This window comes from Nothoprocta perdicaria, unplaced genomic scaffold, assembly GCF_003342845.1.
Source record: "Nothoprocta perdicaria isolate Ctin4 unplaced genomic scaffold, notPer1 scaffold_8, whole genome shotgun sequence".
NCBI classification, from domain to species: Eukaryota; Metazoa; Chordata; class Aves; order Tinamiformes; family Tinamidae; genus Nothoprocta; species Nothoprocta perdicaria.
The window spans coordinates 5637252-5660675 of NW_020456087.1; the positions used below are offsets into that span (position 1 = coordinate 5637252).

Here is a 23424-nt window from a genome sequence, read left to right on the forward strand (position 1 = left end):
AAGCGAGTGTAGTGCTTCATTTCCTAGCTGTGCGTGTCCCATGTTCTGGCAGTGTGCAAGCTTATAAAAGTTGTCATCTGGAACGAGCATCCATCTGGAACAGCATGGGGATGCTTAACAAGGTGAGAACTTGCAGTAGCGGCGAGGGGTGTCAGTGCTGACGTGTGGCCACACTTGTGCATGCAGCCCCGGTGGGTTCGGAGGGAGAACACGCAGGCAGGGAGCTCCTGGCCTGGCCTGGCAAGCTCCTTGCTAGCTCTGGCTACAGACTTCTTTGGGGGCCAGGGCAAAAGTGCAAGAGCAGGGACTCCCATTTGACAGCGYGGGTGGCACCCACTGTGCTCTTATTGCCTCTCGCCCCTGTGGTGCAGGGTGCCGCGGAACAGTTCAGTGCAAGCATGGAAAGGGATTTTATTATACGCTGCCTTATTAGTCCTACAAAAATGTAAGGCCTCAGCATTTGTTCCTTCGTTAAAGAGAAGATAGTGTAAATAGAAGAGAAAAGCACAGAGGAAACAAACATGGGCTATGCTGCTACCACCTCCGTTTCACAGGCACAGAGGTGAGGCTCACCTGAGGCCATATGGGTGCCTCTGAGCCATCAAGGTGACAAATCCCTGTTCCCTCAATTTCAGTCCAGTCTAATCACCTTTTTTTTTTCCCTGTGTAGATCATAATTGAAGTTAATCTTTTTCATGGAGTAGAGAATCTTGTTCACTGTCCTCAATGTCCTGGCTTCTCTCAGATGTAGGGYAATATCTCTGTAGGTGCATAGTCCCATCAGTACAAACAGAAGTTATTCTTAAACTCCTCTAAATTACCTTGGAGACACTGACGGCTTTAAACTGAAAATCCAAAATCTAATGAAGGATTTTTTTTTTGTTTTGAGTTGGCTTGTGTCATATCAAACATGTTAGTGTAGGCCAGCACATTGATTTTTTAACCTAGGTCTGTCCTGCCCRAGAGGAGGGAAGGCAGAGAGGGGGCAGATCCCTCCTCCTGCAAGGCCAGGACGGAGCTGAAGCTCCAGTTCCAGCACAGGTCTCATGGACTGGCAAGGGAAAGGCCAACAAACCTCCTTGTCTGCCCAGTCTCCGTGGGGCTGCCAGGGCTGCAGCACCACAGCGGAGTGAAGCTGTCACGTAGCAGGGCCTGCCTTCTCCTGGCTCCTCTGTGCCTGCGTGGGCAGCACGCTGGGTCAGGTGATGTACTTTCTTCCTGACGAGTAGAAGTGGTTTAAAAATCCCTTTGTTACACTTCACAAAAATTTAAATCACTTTAAGCTGATTTTTAATGCTCTCCTAATTTGATTTTCTGGCTCCACCAGATTCCACTTTGGAATCATTTCCTGACAGAGATACGGACATTTGAACAAGTTGATGAGCATGTTYGTCCTTGAGACAAGGTCATCTCAAACTTTCTTAGCACATGACTGCTGCCATYACTGCAGTGTATTTGTGTACTTGTATCACAGCTTTAATGTTTCACTTTTTACTGGCTTTTGCCCTTAGYTTTGGTTATTTTTTTTATRTATATGTATTTATATATATTTTCTTCTAAACAATTGCTTTTGGTAAAAGCTAGTTCATAAGTTGTCATTTTTAAGCCTCTTAGAAGGCCAGTTACTCACACAGCCTGCGAGGGCTGGAGGCCTTTGTAGAGGACGTGAGAGTTATTCCTACTGCTGATCCTCTGTGGGGAAATAACAGCCATTGATTGACTAGAGGTGCAGGTGAACCTGGAGGAACCGGTGAAAAAGCAGGGGGGGATCGCGTGTACGAGCAGCTTTTCTTTTCCTTTGCTCTACAGGAACAGAGCCAGATAGTAACGGAGAGAGATTCTGGGAAGAGCTAACCAAAAGCGAGCTCTTGTGCAAGACTTGCTCCCGCCGCGGAAGAGGAACGGAGGGTTTAATTTAGGGACGTGACTTGCGGTCCTTGGCCGAAGGAGGGAGAGGGCCAGTGCCAGCGGCCAGCGCAGGGCCCCCTTGCACCCTTGGTGATCCCAGTGCCACCCTTAACCCCGGGGGCGCTTTCCCGAGGCCGAGGTCGCTTCCCGCGGCACTGCCCGGGCTGCCCCCTGGCACCCCGGCACCCYGGCCTCGTGCTGCCCACCCTGACCCGGCTGCCCACAGGGAAGTGTTTCCTGAAAGCTGCTTTATCTTGAGCTGCTTCATCTGGAGTTTTATTATCTGGAAACTCATCCAAAGCGAGGTTACTGCCCTCCAGATGGGTTTCATTTATATTAAAATGTGATCCTCTTTCTTACCCAAATGACTTTCATAACCATTTCCATTCAGTTCACTAAGGTATCACTGGACGGCRTTTGTGCAAAGGCTCCATTTGCATAATAATGTTTGAGTAGGTCATGATGACTAAGCAGTTTAATCCCCTTCTGCCTGGGATCCACTTCCTTAAACCTTTATTATGGCGTTTGGATAAACTGCGCGCTTCCAATTAACACCGAATTGTTTAAGGATAAGGATTTAAAAGTCCTATGGCCTTAATGACATCGTGAGGACGAGAAAGAGGTTGGTTACAACCATTATTGGTCAACTGTGTGGTCCTTCTGCCACCTTGTGGAGAAGGATTACTAAACTGTTAGGATGAAATGGGAAAAAGAAGCTCTTATTAAAACCCATGTTTTTTCCTAAATGGTTGTAGGAACTGCTGCAGCAGAGTGAAAATTGTTGCTCTCTCAAAAGCCTTTAAAATATATTTTAAAAAATGTGCTGAGATCACCTCCGCTCCCTAACCTGGAAACCACTTGCAAGTGCACGGCACTGCTATCACACGGATTCCCGGGTTTTTGCTTCCCGCCAGCCTGTCCTCACGTTCCCTCCGGACTCCTGCGGGCCCCGCGGGCCCTCCCGCCTCGCAGAGGGGCCAGACGCTTGTTCTCACTTGGACCTGCAGCTTCGCACCATATTTTGCAAGGGTCACTTTGCCCATTCTCTCATGCAGTCACAGCACACGTAATTAGTCTAAGCGGCGCAGCGGCCTCTGCTCATCAACCATGATGAGCATTAATGAGCACCAGGCAGCATTCACTCCTGCCTTTAATTCCTGCCTGAGCCCCCAGTGCCYAGCCTGTGCGCACACACTGAAATGAGACTGTTGCCAAAGGGGGAAATCTCTGCCAAGAGTAAACCAGGTTACCCYGAGATGGTGTTCATCTGTAGGAAGCAGGATTGGTCTCACCCAGGCATGYCAGAAGCTGTTGAGCGACTACATTCAACTCTATGCAAAATTTTTAATTTCTACTCGCATAAACTGGGCGATTGGTCCAGTTCGCAGCTGCTGCAGCTCTCTGCTCTAAAGAGGCTCCCTGAGCCAGGCAGGAAAATATTTCTTAAAGACTCCTAGCTTTTGGCAGGCAGCCAGGAAGGGTCCTGTGCTTTCCTTCTCCCCAACCTCTCCTTTGAAAAGCATGGAGAATCCAGCTGCTCCACTTTTATGGGCTGGAAGATCAAGGAAATGGAAAAGATCTGGTTTACCCACTCCCTGTTCCATTTTGCATGATCACAGGCCATGTGAGTGCTTTGAGCAAGATATGGAGTGGAAAAGCCCCTCCGACTTACTTTTGAGAGCTTTGCAAAGGCGGCTTATTCAGACAGAAGGCTTTTTTTTCCCTTCCAAGAATACAAATATTCATTGTTTTTGCTTTTTTTTTTTTTTTTAGAGCTATGCATGCCAACCAAACGTGGTTCCCTTTTGTGCTATGTACTCTGAACGTATGTACTAAGAGATGYCATCCAGAGATACTTTCGTCTACACAAGACGAAGGGTAGGGAAATAGAGGTACAGAAGGAGAAAAGGAAAAAAATCTTACTTAATGAACTGAGTCACAGAGAAGGAAAGCCTGATAATGCAAATAGAGAGGCTGGTGAATAATGCAGCCTGTGCAAACGCACGCCAAAAGAAGGGGCTTTTTGACGTGAGCAAGATTTCTCATTTGCATGAGATTATGACAGGCTCTGAAGCATCCCACGATCATGCAGACAGTGCGCGTTAAAACCCCAGAAAGACACCCATATTTCTTTCATCTCAGTTAAATCCTATAACATTTGTAATCTTCGGTGACCATCTGTGGATCGAAATATTGAACATCGCTTTTCAATTCATTACGTTTCTGTATTATCTGTCATTATATTTCTGTATTATCTGTTATTACAGCATCTGAATTATTTCAAATGCAAAAGTTTCTATTTATGAAGGGCATAATGCTGTTGTTTTAAGATATGCTTCCTAAGCCAGCCTGCCTTTCTCTGCTACTACAGCTCTGTAGAGAAAGAAGTTGTTCAATAGTTTATCTGTGTTCTGTTTGTTGGCTCTTTTGGCCGATAAGAACAAAAGATACAGCACAGATGTAGATAGTGGGAGTCTCTGTGTCTTGTCTTTGATTAGCTGTAATTCCAGCCCCAGGAAAGATGTCTCCGAGTTTCACTGCGCCAACGTCCTGATTCCTCTCAGCCCTGAGTGACAGAAATCTGCTGGGATTGCGGCCAAGATCTGTAGCAAGTGACCAACATTTTGTGGGATGTTTATGCGAAAAGCATTTGGGTTTGGTGGTTTTTTTTCCTYCTTTTTTTTCTGCTCACTTGTCTTTGTTCTTAAATTTCAATGCTAAATGTAGCAGTGAAAGACACAGTTTCTAGCTTACGATTTTTTAAAATACATGCAAGTTTTAAACMTAATGACATCAAAGAATAAAAATAAAACTGGTTGGCATGACATTTTACAGTAATTTCAATGTTAAATGGGTCCCTGTGATGGAACACTTCTTCAAGTGTTCAGAAAGTACAGAGTACAGAAGTACAGAAAAAAAAAATACAGATTAGAACAAGAACTCTGCATGTTATTAAGCTTTTTTTTTTTTTTTTTTTTTGTCTTTACAGAAGCGAGTAGACAGACTTTCTGTGTTGCAAGTTTCTGTGTTAAATCTTTCAGTGTCATGTTAACAATCTTGGCACCCTGTCAGGAGAAATCTACCTGATTTTCCTCTCTGCTGAGAATACCACAACATGAAATTGCTTTAATTGTTGTGCCTGTTAATTATCATACTTCCCGATTCCACTGCGCTGCTGGGGCTTAGTGGTGTGGTAAGTACCTGGATGCTCTTTCATTCTGTGAGCTGAGCCCTGGCAAGTTAATTGCAAAGAGATTTGGAGGGGGATGCAAAAGGGAAGCAGGTACAAAAGAGCTCATAACTGAGGAGAAGGGAATTCCCACTCCCCGGAGGGACTGGCTGCCTGTTACAGCTCTCTAGCCCATAGCAAGTTGTATCAGCTCTGAAATCTGTCCTTCCCTTCAGATGTAAATGAGAATACCCAGAGTCAGATCTCTACCTCAGAATCTCTCTGCACAGATGATGATATCAGGACAGAGAGCTGTGTTTAAGACAAAAAAAATTCTGTTTTCCACCCCTTGAAGGTGGGTTGTACGGAGTCCCAGCCCGGGAGCTTATGGCGGAGATCACTTTTCCAAGCAGGAGGTCTGCTGCAGCAGAGGTAGCTGGTCCCTTCCTCAGAGCCATGGCACCAGCAGAGAAACAGGGTCTTGTCAGTGTAAATGAGCACAGCACATGAAGAACTGAAGAGAAAGGGCTCTTGACAGCTTGCGAGTCCACAAAGCTGGGCARTAGATCAGTGTGGTGCAGGACTGCACCTAATAGCCAGGAAATACTTCACAGATTCACAGCAGGCAGGCTCTTCTCTACTTTGTCTTACTCTTCTGTCTTGTAATGTTGTTATTAAAAGAAAAAAAATAAAAGAGGGTGAGGAAAAAAAAAGAGTTTACACTGGAAAGAGTCCAGATCCCTGGGCGAGCCAAGCTTGTCTGAAGCCCCACGTGGACTGTTCTGCTTATGAGAAGTTCGCTTTGCAGTGCAGTCTCAYGGAGGTGACACTCGTGGCTCTCCCTTGTGCTGGGGGAGGCAGCTGTGTTTCTCCACACATTTTCACAGTTAGGGTTTAATCTGCTTAATGTAAGAACCTGCTGAATTCTTCCTGCTCAGACTAGAAATGCTGGATGGTAAAAAGTCTCTCTACTGTTATGATTTTCTTTAAGGAATTTGCCTTAGAGCATGTGGCCTTTTTCATGAAAAAAATAAATTGTGTTACATTCAAACACCTAACAAAAAACTCCCTTCATTTGAARTGCACACTTAAACCAATTAAGGTAAGTAATTTATTACTCTTATATGACATTATATGTCATATAACCCTGTTAGATGTTAATCTATGCCATATGTAGAACAATCCTGACTTAAAGTAGGAAAATGTTTTACTCTTTCATTGTATCATCTTTACTTTTTTCCCTAGAGGTCTGGATATCATTCCTTGAGGGAACATACTGGACTTTCTTTCTGCTTTTCCCTATTTAGTTTTTACARATGCTCAAGTACCACTGTGTGGTCAGAGCTGGAGGACAAGGGATGAACCAATGGAAGCAGTAGCTATGGGAAAAAAAGCATTTTAATATGTGTGTAAATCTGTTCCATAGTACAATGCATAAGGGCTATCTAGAAGAGGTGACACAAATAGCTTTATATTCAGTGGCAGCTGAAGCACGGGGTGATTGTTTTGAAAGTATGTCTGCTAGGCCCTAGGTTTCATTATGCTAAATAAAAACTCAAGTGTAGTGAAYCTTCAGTAAAATTTAAGATTAACATAAATCTCCACTATAGGAYTACGGGGATTAATTTTTTTATAGATAATTTTATCTCAGTAACTACCATGTTCCATTGCACAGCTGCTAAGCTATAGGTGAATCATCCTTTTGGTACAGGTTAAAATTCATATTCAATTGGTTTCATAAAACCATAGGATGTGGCAATAAGGAAAATTATTCTTCCAGTGAATGTGAAGTGGTTCTTTACAACTCCTTTGGTCTCATACCCCTAGTAACCTTCAGAAGGTTTCACATCCCGTGGTGACTGTTTGCCTCCTTCATGCTTCTAGGCAAAAGCTGAAAGCGGAGCACAATTCTGGGTTGAGATGTGCAGTCTGTGGCTAACCAGTTCCATCTTGTCAGCTCTTGGTAGCATCAAGAGCACCAAGGCTCTTGCAAATGGAACTAATAAAACTCCTTTGCAGGCAGCAACGTTTTCCCAACATTCCCTTGCAAAATCTGTGGAAAGGGAATGCTCGTAAGCGCGCCTGTCTGAATCAAGMGGCGTCAGGGCCCAGTGTTCATATTCCCATTATCTCAAAGGTTCCACACAATGATATCATTCATGAAGCGGCAGATTTGTTTTTGAAAGCTCCCCCAAAAGGCTGACACCTCCCATTGAAACTGCCAGAGCGTAGCTGGTCTCGCTCCCAGCACCAGGAAAGGCCAGAGAGAGCGTGACTCAGGCTGACACATCTGGTACTGCAGGGAGCAGTATCCAGGGACTCTTCGTTGACAGATTGGCTTCAAATCTCAAAAATAGAAGAAAAAAAGCAATGAATAAATGTTTGAAAAAATGTTTGAATTTAGAGGTGAACGTTTCTCCATTTTGTTCTAGTTCTGCTGAAGGTTTAAGTGACAAAGTAGTGCCTCTTCTATGCCATCTAGAGTTAASACTTTGCATTCTACCTCAGAGCACAGATTTTCAGCCACCGCAACCTCCATCTGCCCAGAACTGCTGGAGGCATTTTAGTCAAAGCTCTGAGTAGTCCAGCATAACACAGGAACTTCCAGGACACAGATATTTATGTCATCTACTACATGTAACCCAGCCTGGGTGAGGCAGGCTCTTTTCAACAATACTTATTTGGGTGGCAGTACAACAGAGAGGAATGTTCTGCTCTGTTTTTACAGGTGTAGCTGTGCTGGGCAGGAGGAGGTGACATTTCACTCCATCCCGCTGTCAGCTACAACACAGTGTCTCACCGTGCCACCTCGGYCTTGATAATTTGCAGTCTCTGCTGTTGGAAGGTACTCTTGCTCCTTGCTATTTCCCTTGAGGTCTATGGTGCTGCCACTAGTAAATGTACAGTTTGATATTTTTTATGGTGTCCCACCTTTTTCCTACTTCCCACTCCTATTTGGACATTAGAAAAAACTTGTTTGCTGGGAGAGTAGTGCAGCACTGGAAGTACTTACCCACAGGGGCTGCAGGAGCTCCATCCTTAGAGGTTTTCAAGTCTCAACTAGACAAAGCTGAGGCTACCTGGATCTAGTGCTGACACTAGTCCAACACCACTTGGGTTAGACCAAAGGCCTCCAGAGGCTCCTTCCAATGAACATTTGTCTGATTCCGCCCCTCTCTGCAGCCCCAAGTTATAAATCTTGTGGTAGTTCAAGGGATGGATTTAGTTCTCACTTTTCATGTTAGAGCTGTATGAATCCTGTGTAATATACATGTCATGTCTTGCRGTCAAATTTCTCCACAAAATCAGCAGCTCCTGATTTTGTGGAATTTTTGACATTGTAGCTGCTTCAGAAAAGAGAGGAAAGGGGGTAAAAAGAGACAGAAACACTGGTATACTCTCCTTTCTGAAAAGGACTAAAGAAGAAATGGATGGGCTGGAATCCCCCACTGTACCAGACAGAACATTTTGCAGGTTCAAGGCTTACCTGTTCTTATTCATAATTGCTGCTTTAGTGCAAATCTGGATAGTGACTAAGTACACTGTACCATGCACACTGCCAAGACGAGATGATGTACTGAAATGGGTACATATTTTCATTTTCCTGGCAAGACCTGGTTAAACCTGCCACATCACTCATCCCACTGGGGGAGAGCATCCATCTTTAATTAGCCTGGAAATAGCATCAGTGACATGCCCCAAGGCAGTGCTGGGATCTCCGTCTCAAAATTCTGACACAAAATTTATGGGAAGATACTGAGGATAATTGCCTTTCTCTTTCACAGTTTCCAAAATGCCCTGTGGATAATGTTCAGTTATTCAGTTCTACGTCTTACAAAAATACATCTGGAAAATGCTTTTTTTTTTTTGAAAATAGAGAGCCTAACATTTTCATGAATTGCTCCAGGATACGGAACTTATGTATTCTTATTCTTCTTTTCATTTTACAAAAAAAATCACTCTCATGCACTATGCAGTAAATATATAACCCTCTGTCTGTGTTCCAGAGCAACTCTAAGCTTTTCTGACATTGTCTAGCTAATTAGAAGGTTATTCATCAAATTATGCAGCTTTATTGACCCTAATGTGCATTCTTTGCAGTATTATTGGACCTATTTAAAGCTTACTGGTCCAGACAAGCAAATAGTTGCATTCAGATAGGGAAAAACATATAATGTTTGTCCCCTTGCCATCCTTTTTGTGGCTTAATACACCCTCAGGACGCAGCTGTTAGGAGAGCTGAAGAGGCAAACATTTTGACAGCCTCATGTTACACTACTAATTCTAACAGAGGTTTGAATTAGTTCCCCACAAAAGGCAGATCTTTCAACAAAAAATTGACTAAGTAGCTGAAAAGCCAAACATTCTTCCATTGTTACTAAAACCAGCTAGCAGAGTTTAAGAAAAAGTGCGTGACAGGCATTTAGGAAAACTATACTTTTATTCCCCAGATGATGGAGGGATTTTCAAKAACCCATCTCACAGGGAGAGCTTCTGAAGAGGCATTAGGAAACGCAGTCGGGGCTCAGCTTTCCTGGAGAGCACTAGGGCCAGGCGTTTCTCCGTGCAGGAGCCAGCTCAGGAGCCGCAGTGCGCGGCCGGGGCCGCACTCCCTGCGTAGGCCGCTGGAGCACGGCGGTGCCTTCGGGGAGCACCGCGGCCCAGGATGGATTTCTACGAGGAAATCAAGGAACGTGTTTCTTCCTGCTGCTCTGCACCAAAGGGAAAGGTGCTGTGTTTGTTGTGGCGCCTGTAAGGTCCTGTCTTTAGGTAGGCTCCAGTCTGCTTGCCAGCATTTAACTCCTCGCTGCCTCGGTTAGGTTCCTTTTAAGAAGCTGTCTCTCTGGTATCTCTTCCTGAAGTTGAGCCAGCTACAGCAGATTTTTGTCTTTCATTCCTCTTTGTGCTTTCATACATCAGAGTTGTTGTTACAGAGCAGCTTTTGATTGCGACTTTTTGAACCACGTCCCTGTGCTACTCAGAATCAAGGCAAGAGCCACTTTCTTCTCAGGAACTCACTATCCAGTTTCTCCATGAAACATCACTAATTGCATCTAAAAATCATTATTGCAGTGTTATTTTCCCGTTTGCATGGGAGCAATTGAAGCTCCTTCCGACTCGTCCTCATAAAGTCTCAGCTTTTCTCCAGTATTGTCATTTGTCACCATAGTTGATTSTGTGGAATCATTTCATACATATGAGAAGAATTTTGGACGAAGTGTATAGAGCATCCCATGATAATYGAAAAGAAATAAAAATCTCTTCACAAATGACACCATAAATATCTTCAAACAGGACCACTGCTACACATGAACATCCCAGAGTGAAATTTACTTCATCCAGGTACAAAATGTCATCATAAAAACAGTGGGGGTGAAATGAAATCTAAGTTAAATCTTTGCTTTATACCAGAATAAACTCTCACAGTCAATAAAGGAGACAATCAATAAAGAATGTGAACTGATTTCTCAGTGGGAGAAAATGTCTCRCAAGATGATTCCTCCCTTTCTGACGTCTCATGAAGTTCTGAAAATGACTGATACGGAAAAACAAGCAGAACTTTACTAAAAGCATGAACTCAGAAGCAAATAGTTGCTAGATGYGGTATTTTAATTCCATGACCCTAGCTATTCCCTCTTGCACCATACGTGATATCTTATCCATCTCTGTTTTCCCACTGAAGAGAACTACTAAATGACTTCTCCTTCCCTAACACCCTTTTCCACTTTCTGCATTCTCTCACATATCAATTTTTTTWAAATGCATTTATTCACAATTTGTCCATATCTTTGCATTTCTTTGCTTATGTTTATGAAGAAAGACTAAGGTTTAAATTTTTATCTCTATGAGTTAGTCTAAAGAAAATGAGTCCTTTTCTCACTTTAATTCCAGAACTGGTCATCGTGATATGACCAGTGCTGGTCAATGCTGCCAAGATATATGCTGGTGATACCTTGCTACCTCTGACTGTAAGCTGCATAATGCCTCAAGTAAACAAAAGGTAGTTTTAAGAAGAGATTTGTATGAAAGTGAGAAGAAAGATTTTCAGATTTCAATGTGGAGCTTTGCTAAAACAGGGTTGCCAGGAAGCAACCCATCCTGTTTCAAGTTTGGCATTTCAGACTGCTTTGGAGATGGAAATGAGAAGAGATTGGCATGGTGGGGGATAGCAAAGCAAACAATTTACATTTGTGAGAAAGCAGAGGAGACAGCAGGGCAATATAGGCAAAGCAACAGTCGATGGAAAGATCTTTTCAGCATCAGTCTAGACCTCAAGGCATGATGTCATTTATCAGGGTCAGAGGCAAAAAGGCTGGAGCAACTGAGTCATGAACTGAGTCATGATGACTGAGGACTAAATCTGTAGCTGTGCCTACAGACTGCTAAGAAAGGCTGGATCTTGAAGTTATAATGCACAAAACATGTGTAGGGCTTAAGCCCGCACCACTCCACTGTCCRAAGTAGAGGGATACAGGTATTTAATGGTTTTTGTTGAAGTGAAAGCAGGTCTGCAGATGAATCAAGCTTTATTCCTTGTATGACACCCCACTGCTTACCCCACTGGGACACCCACGGTGTGCAAGGAGCCAGTCACTCCTGGTTGGTCCCCAGGTGACCTCCACGAGGCAGACCATGCAGCACCGCAGCCCCATCCTGCCAGCAAAGAGGGGCTGAGGCATCAGCAWCTGGACTGTGCGGGCCACTTAAAAAGCCAAACATTTCACACAGCTGACACGAAAAATGTCACTTTTTCTTTAGATAATTGCCATGAACAGACAAGGGTGCAGAYACTCTTCTGAGGCTATCACATTCTCATGCAATGTGTTCAAAGCGAAGCACTTTGTATCATGATATTTTCTCAACTATTAAAGTATTTCTATATAGTAAAAATCTGCATGCATAAATGACTGTGATTCTTGCCTCTGCTTTTATTACTTGATCTGTTAAAGTAGATACTAATATTAACTAGAAAACTAATTTGTACAGAGAATGTTAAGTAACTTAATGAAATTGTTCAATAAACCAATTTATTTGATGGAGATTTCCAGGAGACATATAATATTCACATTTTGTTTTAAGCCAAAGCTGATAACTATCTTTTTCTCTAGTAAATACGCACTCATAATTGACATCCTTAAGTAGAAGAACAAACCCTGCATAGCTTTATAATTTTCAAGGTGCACATTTGGAACCTAATATGCTTCACATGAACATGTGTTCTGATTTACTGTGCACTGTTGGTCTGAGCATTATTGAAGTAAAACCATCTATACTGTAAGGCAGTCAGCAGTGACTCTCTTGCTGTTCAACCAGTATCTGGGCCTGCTCTTTGGCCTGGGTTTATGGCCCTATGCCTGCGCCTGAGTTAAACAGACAGTTTGCTACCTATATTGTACATAAAACATGGCTTTTATTTTAAAGGCACATATATGAATCTATCTCATTTTGGAACAAACACGCAGAATTTTACATACTGTCCCAATAGCCAATTCCATAGGTCATTATTAGGATTTGATGGCTTTATTTAGCTAAGGTATACAAAGGTCAAATTAACATTTTATGTGACCTCTCTAATGCAGGTCTCACTCAGTAGGCAGGAGGGGGCACTGACAAAAAAGCAGAAGCAACATATAGGTTCTATACCTATAGAACAAAAGGTTCTATAGTATATGTTACCCCTGTGTGGTTAAAGTTAAGGCAGGCAGCAGGTGATGTAGGGAGGCCATAAAAAGGCTCCTAATTCAGGCAGTTGAGCCCAGAATTGTTCTTGTCAGCCTCTGCATCACATTGGCCAATTTATTTATTTAACTAAACTTCTGTTGCATTGATAYTTGTTTCCTTGTTTTCCTTGGGTCTTACTTGAAACCCTGGGAACTGACTTGCTGAGTGCTCACAGCTGAAACTGAGATCAACAGCAGCTGTGCTTTGAATAGGACGCATGCTATAGAAAGCTGGGCACTCTTGAAAAGTCAAGCCTTAGATCAAACATACCAAATGAGTGAGACTTTTATTTTTAATTTTTGTGAGCCTTTGTTTATTTTCCTTAAAGCGGGATTAATACCGTTCCCATTACAGGGATTTTGTGGATGTGAAGGAGCTTTGCTATGTGAAACTTTCAAGTGCTCCAATGAGGAGTAACAGAAAAGTTCAGGAGGAAATTTAATCATTTTGCCTTTTGAATTCGTACAGTAAGAAAGACTTGAGAATGAAACAGGATGCAGGAACAGTGTGCCAGATGAACTTGACCTACCTTGTATAGGGAAGGAGATGGTAGATAAAATAATACAGCATATTTTTGGTCACCTGATTAATGGAAATTACAGATGCCCAAAGGGTTGTGTGGGGCTAGGTACCACATAAGAGAAGGTTAACCAGACTGAGAATTGAGTACCTCTAAAAAAGAAAAGGAGAGGGTGGAAAAAAAGAGAAAAAATAAAGGAAATAAAAGCACTCTACCTAAGCTGGAGAAAGGAAAATCAAAGCAGCTGTGAGGATAGAGAACTGTGGAGGTTTTCTTCAAGCTTGTGGGAAAAAAGGAGAGTTTTCTACTGTGCTTTGATTTGAATCAGACTTTGATAGATCTTCTAAGAGAAGGATGAGAGCATTGCTAGCTTGCCATGGGTGAGTGAGTTGCTATAATTAACAAGGGAAAAGGGTTGACATCACTGAAAAAAACACTTTATGGTAGGCTGTGGCTGTGCCTCTGTGCTCAGGTGGAACAAAATCCAGATTCCTTCAGAAAAATAGAGCCTGCTACTTTTCAAATGATTTCTCTAAGAATGTGCCAAAATGTGTCCATTTTCAAAGTTAGACCAGGAATGATGTTGCATGTCACCATCAGATTTCCAGGTCCCATCAGAGCTTCTGCCTTCTGTTTCCCACTTTAGGAGCTCTAAGATACATTATCGCATATTTAATGAGAGAGAGAGAGAGAGAGAAAGAGAGAGAGAGAGAGAGAAAAGATAATTAGCCATGTAACGAGCATGGTCAAACTTTTTCAAAGGCCACAACTTCACCAAATGCAGGCAAATTTGTGAACAGAAGATAATGATGAAAGCCTTATAATCCTATCACTCAAGAGATGTGCATTAAATGAAATGTTTAGCAAATCACCTTTTTATAATGGTGAAATTAAAAAAAAAAAAGGAAAAAGCAATGAACTAAAAAAAAATAGTTAGAAGTCTAACAGATCAGACTACTATTGACTGTCATGGATACATGTTGCTACATTCTCCAAAAGCATCTAGCTATGTCAGCAACAGTCTGGCATAAAATCCTAGAAACATACATTCCAAATTATGTTTAGCCCACAAAATACTTGCTCACACTTGCAAGATGGTATCTAGAGAAGAATATATCAGTGTACTGCCAAATTCTGTAATATGACCAGCTCAGACTATTATTACATCTCAAAAGATTAATTAATTTAGGATAGACTAGTAGCAGGCAGGAAAGAATCCAAAGCACACAGGAATATACTTCTCACACTAGCAGCACTGGCAGGGATGGGCATATGCCAACACAGTAGAAAAGTTAGTATGGAAATGGACAGCAAAAGTAGGATATAGACATGGAAAGATTTGCCAAATCCTATAGAGAAAACATAATAAGGTGTATTTTTAAAACATGCTGATATTTTAAAAGGTAGTGTGCTGTTAATGCACTAATTTGAAGTACAGGAATTAAAATATAAAGGAAGGTATACAGATAGATTCCTAAATTAGAGGGTGATATGTAGACCCGTATACGAAAGTCAAAACAAGTAAGGACTGTCTTACCTTGCTTGCAGACAGAAGCCAAAGAAGCCTATTATGTTTTAGCAGTGATGTAAGGCAGTAAGATTTTTCCCAGGACCGTGGAAACATCAGTGCAGTGTGAAAGGGTAAAAATGAGTGGTTTCCAAAGACTGGCAGCAGGTTCAAAGACAAMAGGAAGAACACAAAGGGTGAGAAGAAGAGTGAAACAATGTGTGTTGGGAGGTTACTTCAGCAAGCAGCTGTAGCAAGAAGAACACAGTGAGAGACCATAGCCTACTGGAAAATAAAGGTAAAATCTTCCAAGAATCATGACTGGGAACCTCATCAGAAATAAACTCCTTTAGAGCRGAGAATCTCTCAGAATGGCACAAATACAGCCCAGTTTCTATAGCATAGTGGCAGACAGTCAACAATTTCAAAACCTCTTCTCCACCTCCCATCTCCTCCTCCCTCTCCCCCATCAAAAAAAAMCCAAAAAAAACCCCCCAAAAATCCAACCCTTAAAAACCTAATACTAAGAGAACATGAAAGCAAGGACACAAAGGGCTATGAAATACGTACTTGGATGATGCTGATCATACTGAGGTATGTGGGGCACACATGGCAGAGGGGGATGAATACCCAAGGGCAGGGACATTAAGTGCAATGTAATTATGCACTGAAGCAAGTGCTGGGCTGTCTCCTGTCATCACAAGCACTGATCCCAGCATCTAACACTTGGTGTCATCGAGGCACGAAGCTTTCCTGGTCGAGCCCAGAGAAAGTATGTTAGGTCAGTGTGGAAACAGCTTACCTCTCCTTAAAGGAAATGGTGCAGACTTGACTGTATACCCTCAGCAGTCAATTTACTTTACTATCTTAGGAAAAAATAAACCCAGCAAAAATTGGATCATTTTCTGCTGAACTAGTGAGTTAAATGGGCTGATGAAATTATCTGACAAGTTTCATTAGTGCAAGAGGAGGGGTGGAACTGCACTGCTGGGAAGTTACRAAGGAAGGAAGGAAGGAGGGAGGAAACATTAATATCTGTCTTTTCTGGTGGCAAGTGAACAACTAGATCAGCTCAGTTGTATGTAAAAAAATTTTGTAGGAAACTCTGGAATCTACTCTGTGAACTAATGTTATAATGTAATTAAGATTGCTTTCACATTTACCATCCAAAAAAGAGGAGGCCAGTTCTATCTGCGACATGGGGAATGGGCCAGACTAGACACCACCAGAGGCTATGAAGACACGGGGCATTAGCTAGGTCACAGTGAGGACTGTGGGAGGCTCAGTGACTTAGGAAACTCTTCAGAGAGTTTAGCCAGTAACACCTGGAAAGTCCTATCAACATATTTGAACTGTGGTTTTAAAAGATTTCAAAGACCGAGAGAGCTAGAGCACATGGAGGTCAAGTGCTATAGGTAATCTGTTAAGGGAGGATGCATGCAAAGGAAAGAGGTGCTGAGGTGGGTTGTGGAATGGGCAGAGCCTGGAGAAGGAGGAGCAGAATGGGGAGAAAAGGGGCTTTTGTTGTTTGAATGAGAGCGGAGGTGACAACGATGCAGAACCAGGCCGGATCTACCAGGATTTATTAGGTCAGATGTGTGCAGTGAGAATGCAGCTGTACTCTCTTCAGGGGAAAGCCCAATTTTGAGGCTGTACAGCCTCTCTAATGCAACACAGAGCTAATAACTGTAGTTCGGAGCCAGCTGTTCGCAGGGAACTGCGAGCCCAGAAGGTGCATTGCATGCACCCCACTCAGGTCAGTGCCCCACTGTGCTCCACCAGCCCCACTGTGCCCCATGGGGAGAGCTGAGCTGCTGCTGGGACCTGGCCTCCATGTTAGCAGACCTGCAGGAGGTTTTTCTGCAGATTGCTCCCCAAGCCTGAACACTTCCCAGCTATTGGAGTGCATTAGGTGCACTCCTGGACTTCATCTGCTGGTTTAATTTCCTGAGAAAGGAATCCAGTCCAGGTCCTCAGAGACTGTGCAGTGATTTGAGCCCCAGTACAGTAACTGCAGATGATCGGGGGAATTGCTTTAAAAACACGCTACTGATTTGAACAAGAAAGCTAGTGTAAACACGTGCAGGAGGATCAAGCAATCTGCCCCTAACCTGTGTTTTGAAAGGGCACCTGGGTGACTTGGCAGGGTGTTCCCCGCTCCCGCGGGCTCTGGGGGATGTCAGGAGGTTTGACCGTGCCACAAGGACAGCGCTGCCTGCAGGTGCCCTGGCCCTGGGGACCGTGCAGGATGAAGCGCCGCTGCYGGCAGCTCCAGGCCCTTCAGGCCACGGGAACGGGGCTCCCGGCTGGCCCAGGGCAGCGACACTGCTCCTGGATCGCAGCTGTCACCCTCGCAGCTCAGCCCTGCTGGCATTTTGTCTCCCTGGGCCTATGGGGAAGAAGAAACTCTCTCTGTGCCATGCTCTTTCCCCAGGGCTTTGCCTGGCTGGGATACACATATTGCTGGCCAGCCAGCACTGCCCACAGACACGTGGCAGACACGTGGCAGACACAGACACAGACACAGACACGTGCCCACAGACACTTGTGGCTCAGCTCCGGTGTGGGCTGCTTGGGCTGTCCTGGGGGCTGTGCTTAACTTTGAACCTTGTTGTGACTTTGCCCTTTCTTCTGAATACCCCACAACTTTACTGTTTTGGGTGTATTTCACGAGTTTTACTCTCTCAGAGCTGTGCAGCAGCAAATTCACTTATACTCCATATGCAAACCTCTCCACAMCTCAGGAAAGCTGCCAGATCCACACGTGGCTCTTCTGCCCAGCACTACCCTGACGACCAAGTGGTAAAACCTGTGCTGTGAGGAACGGTGCCAGGTGTCTGTGCAGGGTGAAAGCTGAGGGCAGCGTTCCAGCCCACCAGGTGGGAGCCATCAGCCCTGATGCAGGCCCAACTATTTCAGTGCTGCTCCCAGGTGTTCTAGTTGATGGTGCTGTGAAGGCTGGTGGCTTTTGCTAGTGTTGTCATCTCCTTTCTGGTGGGAGGGGGCTGTCCCTGTTCTGTGTGTTGGGCCTAAGCCTCACTGCAGGTTGTGTTACAGTATTTTGAGGTAGAAATTATTCTTTCATTTTTGTATTGTTGGTTCTGATCCAGATTAATATGAAGTTTTTTGGCCCCTACTTAATGCTATTTTTATTCTGCTAATTAGAATTTAAAATGCCCAGTGCTATGTGGTATTTTGAAGGTGCTCTATGAGTGCAGATGACTGCCTGGGAAATATGAAAAATGCTTCTTGTGAGCCTGCTTCTCTTTCTCTGGACTCTTTGTCATCTAACTAATCTCATTTCTGTTCTGGTTTAGTCATCTCCTACAGCAGCTACAGTAAATTATGGAAACTTCCCATTTCAAGTTCAGTTATGTTATTACAAAGCAGCCAGGTTGCTATAGCTCATGTGTCTGCCCTCCTTTCCCCTTCCTACAGGATGATGAGACAGGGCATTTGCTCTCCTAAAAACAGGGGTGGGWATCTGCAAGCTCACTGCCAGCCTGGCTCGTGGTACTGTTGCCTGTGCTTTTCAGTGGTGTGGCTATACTTGCTGCACCACAGAGCTAACCTGCTTCACTATATGTATGCTTATGGTTGGTTCTGTCTTTAGGGTGTTTGTTTTAAAGTGATCTTGTTAGTGCAACACGTCAGTGTGAGATGAAGGTCCCTTTGCAAGCATGGGTTGAGGAGGTGATGTGCATTGCTTAACAGATACCTGCTGATCTTCCTTGCCTAGCGGTAGGAGGGAAAACTGCAAGTCCTAAAACATTTCAAAGATCTCATTTTTACTAGAGAATGTGTCCTGAGAGCAATGCTATCTGCAGAAGGTGCATATTTTCCAAAATGTTAAATCTGGATTGCATTTTAGTCTGGATGGCAAATATTGCTGTGTTTATTGTTTGCAAAGCAGAGTGAGTGGCTTGCTAAGCATGAGGTCATTGCCATGCCCTGTGTGCTCTTAATGAAGGCATGGTGTACAGCTTGCAGAAGATGGTAATTGTGTGTCCTGGAAACAGTATTTGCAGCATTCTAATCCAGTTTGCAACCCCTTAGTTTGTCAGTGAATGACCCTGTTTGCCRTTTGATACCTATTTAGTAGCCAAGTGGCTGCAATATGCTGGCAACAACAGGATTTTCTTATTCTATTTATTTGTTTTAAACAATAGATTGCATCCTCCATGTCTGAAACACACAACAAAAACACTGAAAAGATTTGCTGTCTTGCAGCATCTGGGTTATTTCAGCAGAAGGGTCAATGACTGTAATGTGAAATTAGCTTTAGTGCTGGTAAAAGTGCCTCCTGCTCAATCTAGTTAATAGAGGTGGTAATATGCCAAGTGAGGCTTGTAATGTGCTCAYGGGTCTGTTCTGTGTTTTGTTCTCTAAAGTTGTCTTTCTCTAGAGCTATCAAACTGGCATATACCATTAACTTCTTAAAAGTATAATGAGGGTTTTACTACTACTGCTTAATGATTTCTGCTGTTCTCTTGAGTTTGAGCACCTTGCGGCAACCTATAGGCACCAGAAGTTAGATGATTACAGGGTTTATAAAGACTTGCTGTGTTTTTTTTCCCCACAGCTGTCTTTCCACTAGGTTTCTATGTTAGTAGCCAGAGCTGCTGTTGAACTGCACTGGTTTTTGTTGAATATGACCTGGAATCTATTGACTGACAGACTAGGTAGGCTTTTAAATGGAGAAAACGGAAAATTAAAGCAGCCTTTCTGTAAATACCAGTCTTCCATTTAAGAATAAGAATTTTATTTTCTGACTGTTACCTCAATGTTCTATAAAATGAATCCCTGCTTTAGTTAGTATGGGGAGCCATGATGTGTTTTAGCCTCTTTTTAGGTACAGCAAGTGACTTTAGACTAACTCTTCAGAGCAGTTTAAAGTTAATGGTGGAATAACAGCAGCTGTTAGAAACATGCCTGAGCTAGCTTTAAACTAGCCAATTCAAGAGCAAAKAACAGTGTAAATTCAGCAGCATGAAGTCTGAGTGCTTATTCAGCTTTTCCCASTCTCTTGTGTGTGCTATGGTTGTGCTATTAGCCTGTTGTTCCTAAAAGGCAATACATAATGAATGCTTGAAACAAGAGGGCAGGAGCATCACACATTGATCGGGGGAAGGTGGAGGAAGGGAAATGGGATGTTTTAGAACCCATGGGCCAAGTACAGTATTTAAGCCAATCACTGATGGTAATCAGCTTGGAGGGGTTTTTTTGTGCTCATTTACAAATGGGGTCATCTCTGTGAAACAAGGCTAGTAGAAATTTGATGAAGGCTAAGATTTATTACAGATTTTCACTAGGGATTTCCTTGTCAATCATGTTATAGCAGAGCAAAGTAGTTGACTTTGTAAGAGTGGGAAGGATAAAGGAAAGCTAAACCATGAGACTTTTCCAGGATGCTTGAAGTACAAATAAAGAGAATGCATTATAAAGAATTTAAAGCCTGGGAGTACTTTAAAATGGATGACAAAGATGAGCTTACTGGCAGTGTCCTGAATGGAATAGGGCAGATTTTGGCTTAGGTGGCCAGAGAAGAATATCTTGCAATATTCATAATTTGAAGTGGTATGGTCTCAGCCTTGAGTGAGACAGCTATCAGTGGAGAAGAAATATCAGGTTCTGAAAAAGCAGCAACTTGTGTGAAATTATATTAATCAACAGATGTGACTATAACAAAAGCAGGACCTCAGCTCCTGTCCATTAYGGTAGCAGGATAAAAAGGTCAGAGGAAGGATTTGGAACTTCATTTGGTAAAGCTTAAAAATTATTAGAAAATTTTTGGTCTTGGTTTTGCAGTGAGATTGTATTTAGTAACATAAGGATGATGGAGAAAAATTCCAAGCTAGTTTTGTTTAACTTTTTTCGTATAAATGTTTTTGCAATAAGCTTAAGACCTTCCAGGACATTTTTGTTGTGTTAAAAATAAACTATTTGAGCTGTTGAAGGCATGAGACCAAAGGAAAACAGAGCACACTGAAGGCKATTACTAATATCACCATGTTATATTCTCTGGAGCATTTTAACATGGTAGTACTGGGTCCAGAGCTATACCAAACCACCTGGAGTTGATTTGTGTTTCTCCATCTGAGGGCCATCAGCCCATTAGTGGCTTGTAGAAGTATTTCATTACTCACATCCCTGCCATACTTGTTCAGTGTGTTGGGAATGGGAAGGCTGTCTTGCTTTCTGACATAATACCTTGAGTCATGACTGAAAAGACTTTTCTAGCATGTGGATGCTGGAAGAAGGTGGAAGACTGGAAGTCTTTTATATATTTGTATATACTCACAGAACTATCCTTATTAAAGTATATGTGTGCATGTTTTTGTATATATTTTTAAATAGATTGAGTTTAGGGTGCCTGCACTAGATGTGCTTATGTTAGAGGGAAGGAAGAAATAAATGCACTGTTATTAACCTCTGAAAAGCTGAAGCAAGGCAGATCAACTTGGAGGAAACTGCAGTCTTTTAATCTGGCCTTTATGGAGACCCACACACAGAAGGGAAATGGGTGAGTGCACTTCCACTTCAGTATATAGGAATGAGTATCAATATATTCATTGGTAGTATTTTTAGGAGGAATGAAGGTTTCCAAACTCGAGAGAAACTGATATACAGATTTGGCCTGCACATCAGAGTTGTGTGGCTATTTGTGGAACCTTCTGATCACATCCTATCAGAAGGTGTGCAGCTTTGCATGAGGACAGTAATTCTTCTTCCTAATCCCTTTTAATCCAGCAACAGAGGCTCAGGTGACCTTGATGACAGAGCAGAAAATGCCACCCCCCTCTTTCCTTCCCTGCCAGCAGAGCAGCTAGGGTTTTGCTGAGTGTAGCCAGGACTCTGTGTTTCTGATCAATTCATTGCTGCACAGTGTTCAATTTGCAGAGTCACTGAGATTTAGCTATATCTGTTTCCTCTTAGAAGAACAGAATTTTTAAATGTGTGTGACCTACCCTCTCCTTCTGACATCTGGATGGATACTTGCTTAGCAAATATATAGTTTAAGGTGCTCATACAAAATCTAAAAGATATTCTAGATTTCGAGTGCAAATTCCTCCTGAACAAAGATTGCTACTTCCTCTATTTTGTTTTGTTATACATTCCAGTCTGTTGTGTGTTGACAATCAATAGTTAGATTTAGTGCGTGTTGTATTTTGCTTTAAATTAAAGCTGGCTTCTGGACTATTAGAGAGGTATTTGAGACTGTGCATTTTCCACTTTGCAAAATCCTCCAGTGTGCTTTCTCTCTCTTTCTCTTGGCCCTTTGGGTAGGGCAGCTGGTGACTGGTCAAACAAATCTCTTGCGTTCATTTGAGGGGGGAAAGCAGACTGCAACATCTGCATTCCTTCAGAGAAGGACTGCAATGGCTTTTTTGTTCATTTCACTGTGGCTGTGGGTTTGCTTTTACTGCTTTTACTGCTTTTACTGCTTTTTCCTAGAGCCTAGCTAAGTGAAAAGTTAATTGTGAAACAATTTGGTCCCAGTTTATTACTGGCCTTACTGAGGGCCTTTTTTAACCACAACAAAAACACTTTTTAAATGTAAAGTAGTGTCTAGTTGGATTGGTCAAGGCTTGCATATGCAGAACTTGCTGTAGGGGGTCCATGTACACATATACACATATACACATAAACTGAAAGCAGGAGAAAGAGTGACTATGGAGAGGCAGCTAGATGAAAGTTAATAAAACTTTTCCTCAAAGCAATTAGAGGGATTTGAGTGGAGGGGGTGAAGGGAAGTCTATGGCTAGTACTGGAGAGGAAGGGMAGATTAAGAATTTATATTTTCAGAAATTTATGCTCATATTGCCTCTGGGTTATGATTAAAAGCAGGATCAACTGATGCTCTTCTGATAGACAGAGATATAGCAGAAACACTAGGGGAGGGAACTTGCTCTACAACAGAAAGGCAAAATCAACAAAACCCAGCTGGAGCAGGTGGGCCCAGCTCCCCTCTAGACCTCCAGCCTTACAAGAAAAGGAATAAAATGAGGTGGATTTTGGGACTTGAGCCCTACCTGTTGCACCCATGTGGCAGAAATCCTTGTTGTGAACCTAGGGGCTTGCTGCCTTCTTCCCGAAGGCCCTGCAGTGCCCTGTATCACCCAGACACGTGAGCCACCCTGTGCTTGGTGCAGCTGGCTCATGGTGACCTGCTGTGTGCTGGCTCCTGCTGACAGGTCTGGGGGAAAGGATGGGCTAATGTTTGCAGAATGCTAACGCTCAAATTGGGAAAACCTCTTATTTTGTCTCAACTACTATTGTTTGCATATATGAATATAAATGCTACAGTGAGTGCAGTCTATAATTAAAGTTAAAATAGAAATTTGTGGTGAAAAAATAATCTGATATTTTTCTGCTCTTATCCAATCTGTCCCCTTGCCCCTCTGACTCCTTTATTGCTGCACCAGCCGTGGTTATGTTCACTCCTGTGTGAGGAGCATGTTGGGGCATGTGGAACCGCGTGTGGCTCAGGGAGCAGAGCTGCAAGCCTGGAGCACCAGCCCAAAGTGGGGAGTGGGGGAACCTGCCCTGGTGCTGGCCTGGGGCCCATGCCCCCCATGTGGGCTCCCCAACCTGCCC

At 43.1% G+C, this 23424-nt stretch overlaps 1 protein-coding gene across 1 annotated transcript in view; it reads left to right on the plus strand.

The window, feature by feature from the left end:
* The first annotated feature begins 17825 nt into the window (after positions 1-17825).
* AKAP6 (A-kinase anchoring protein 6) overlaps positions 17826-23424 on the plus strand; it is a 251165-nt gene continuing 245566 nt past the window's right edge. The window contains exon 1 of the mRNA XM_026051714.1: positions 17826-17892. The gene's annotated coding sequence lies outside the window, so the exon portion shown is untranslated. The remainder of the gene's footprint in view (positions 17893-23424) is intronic.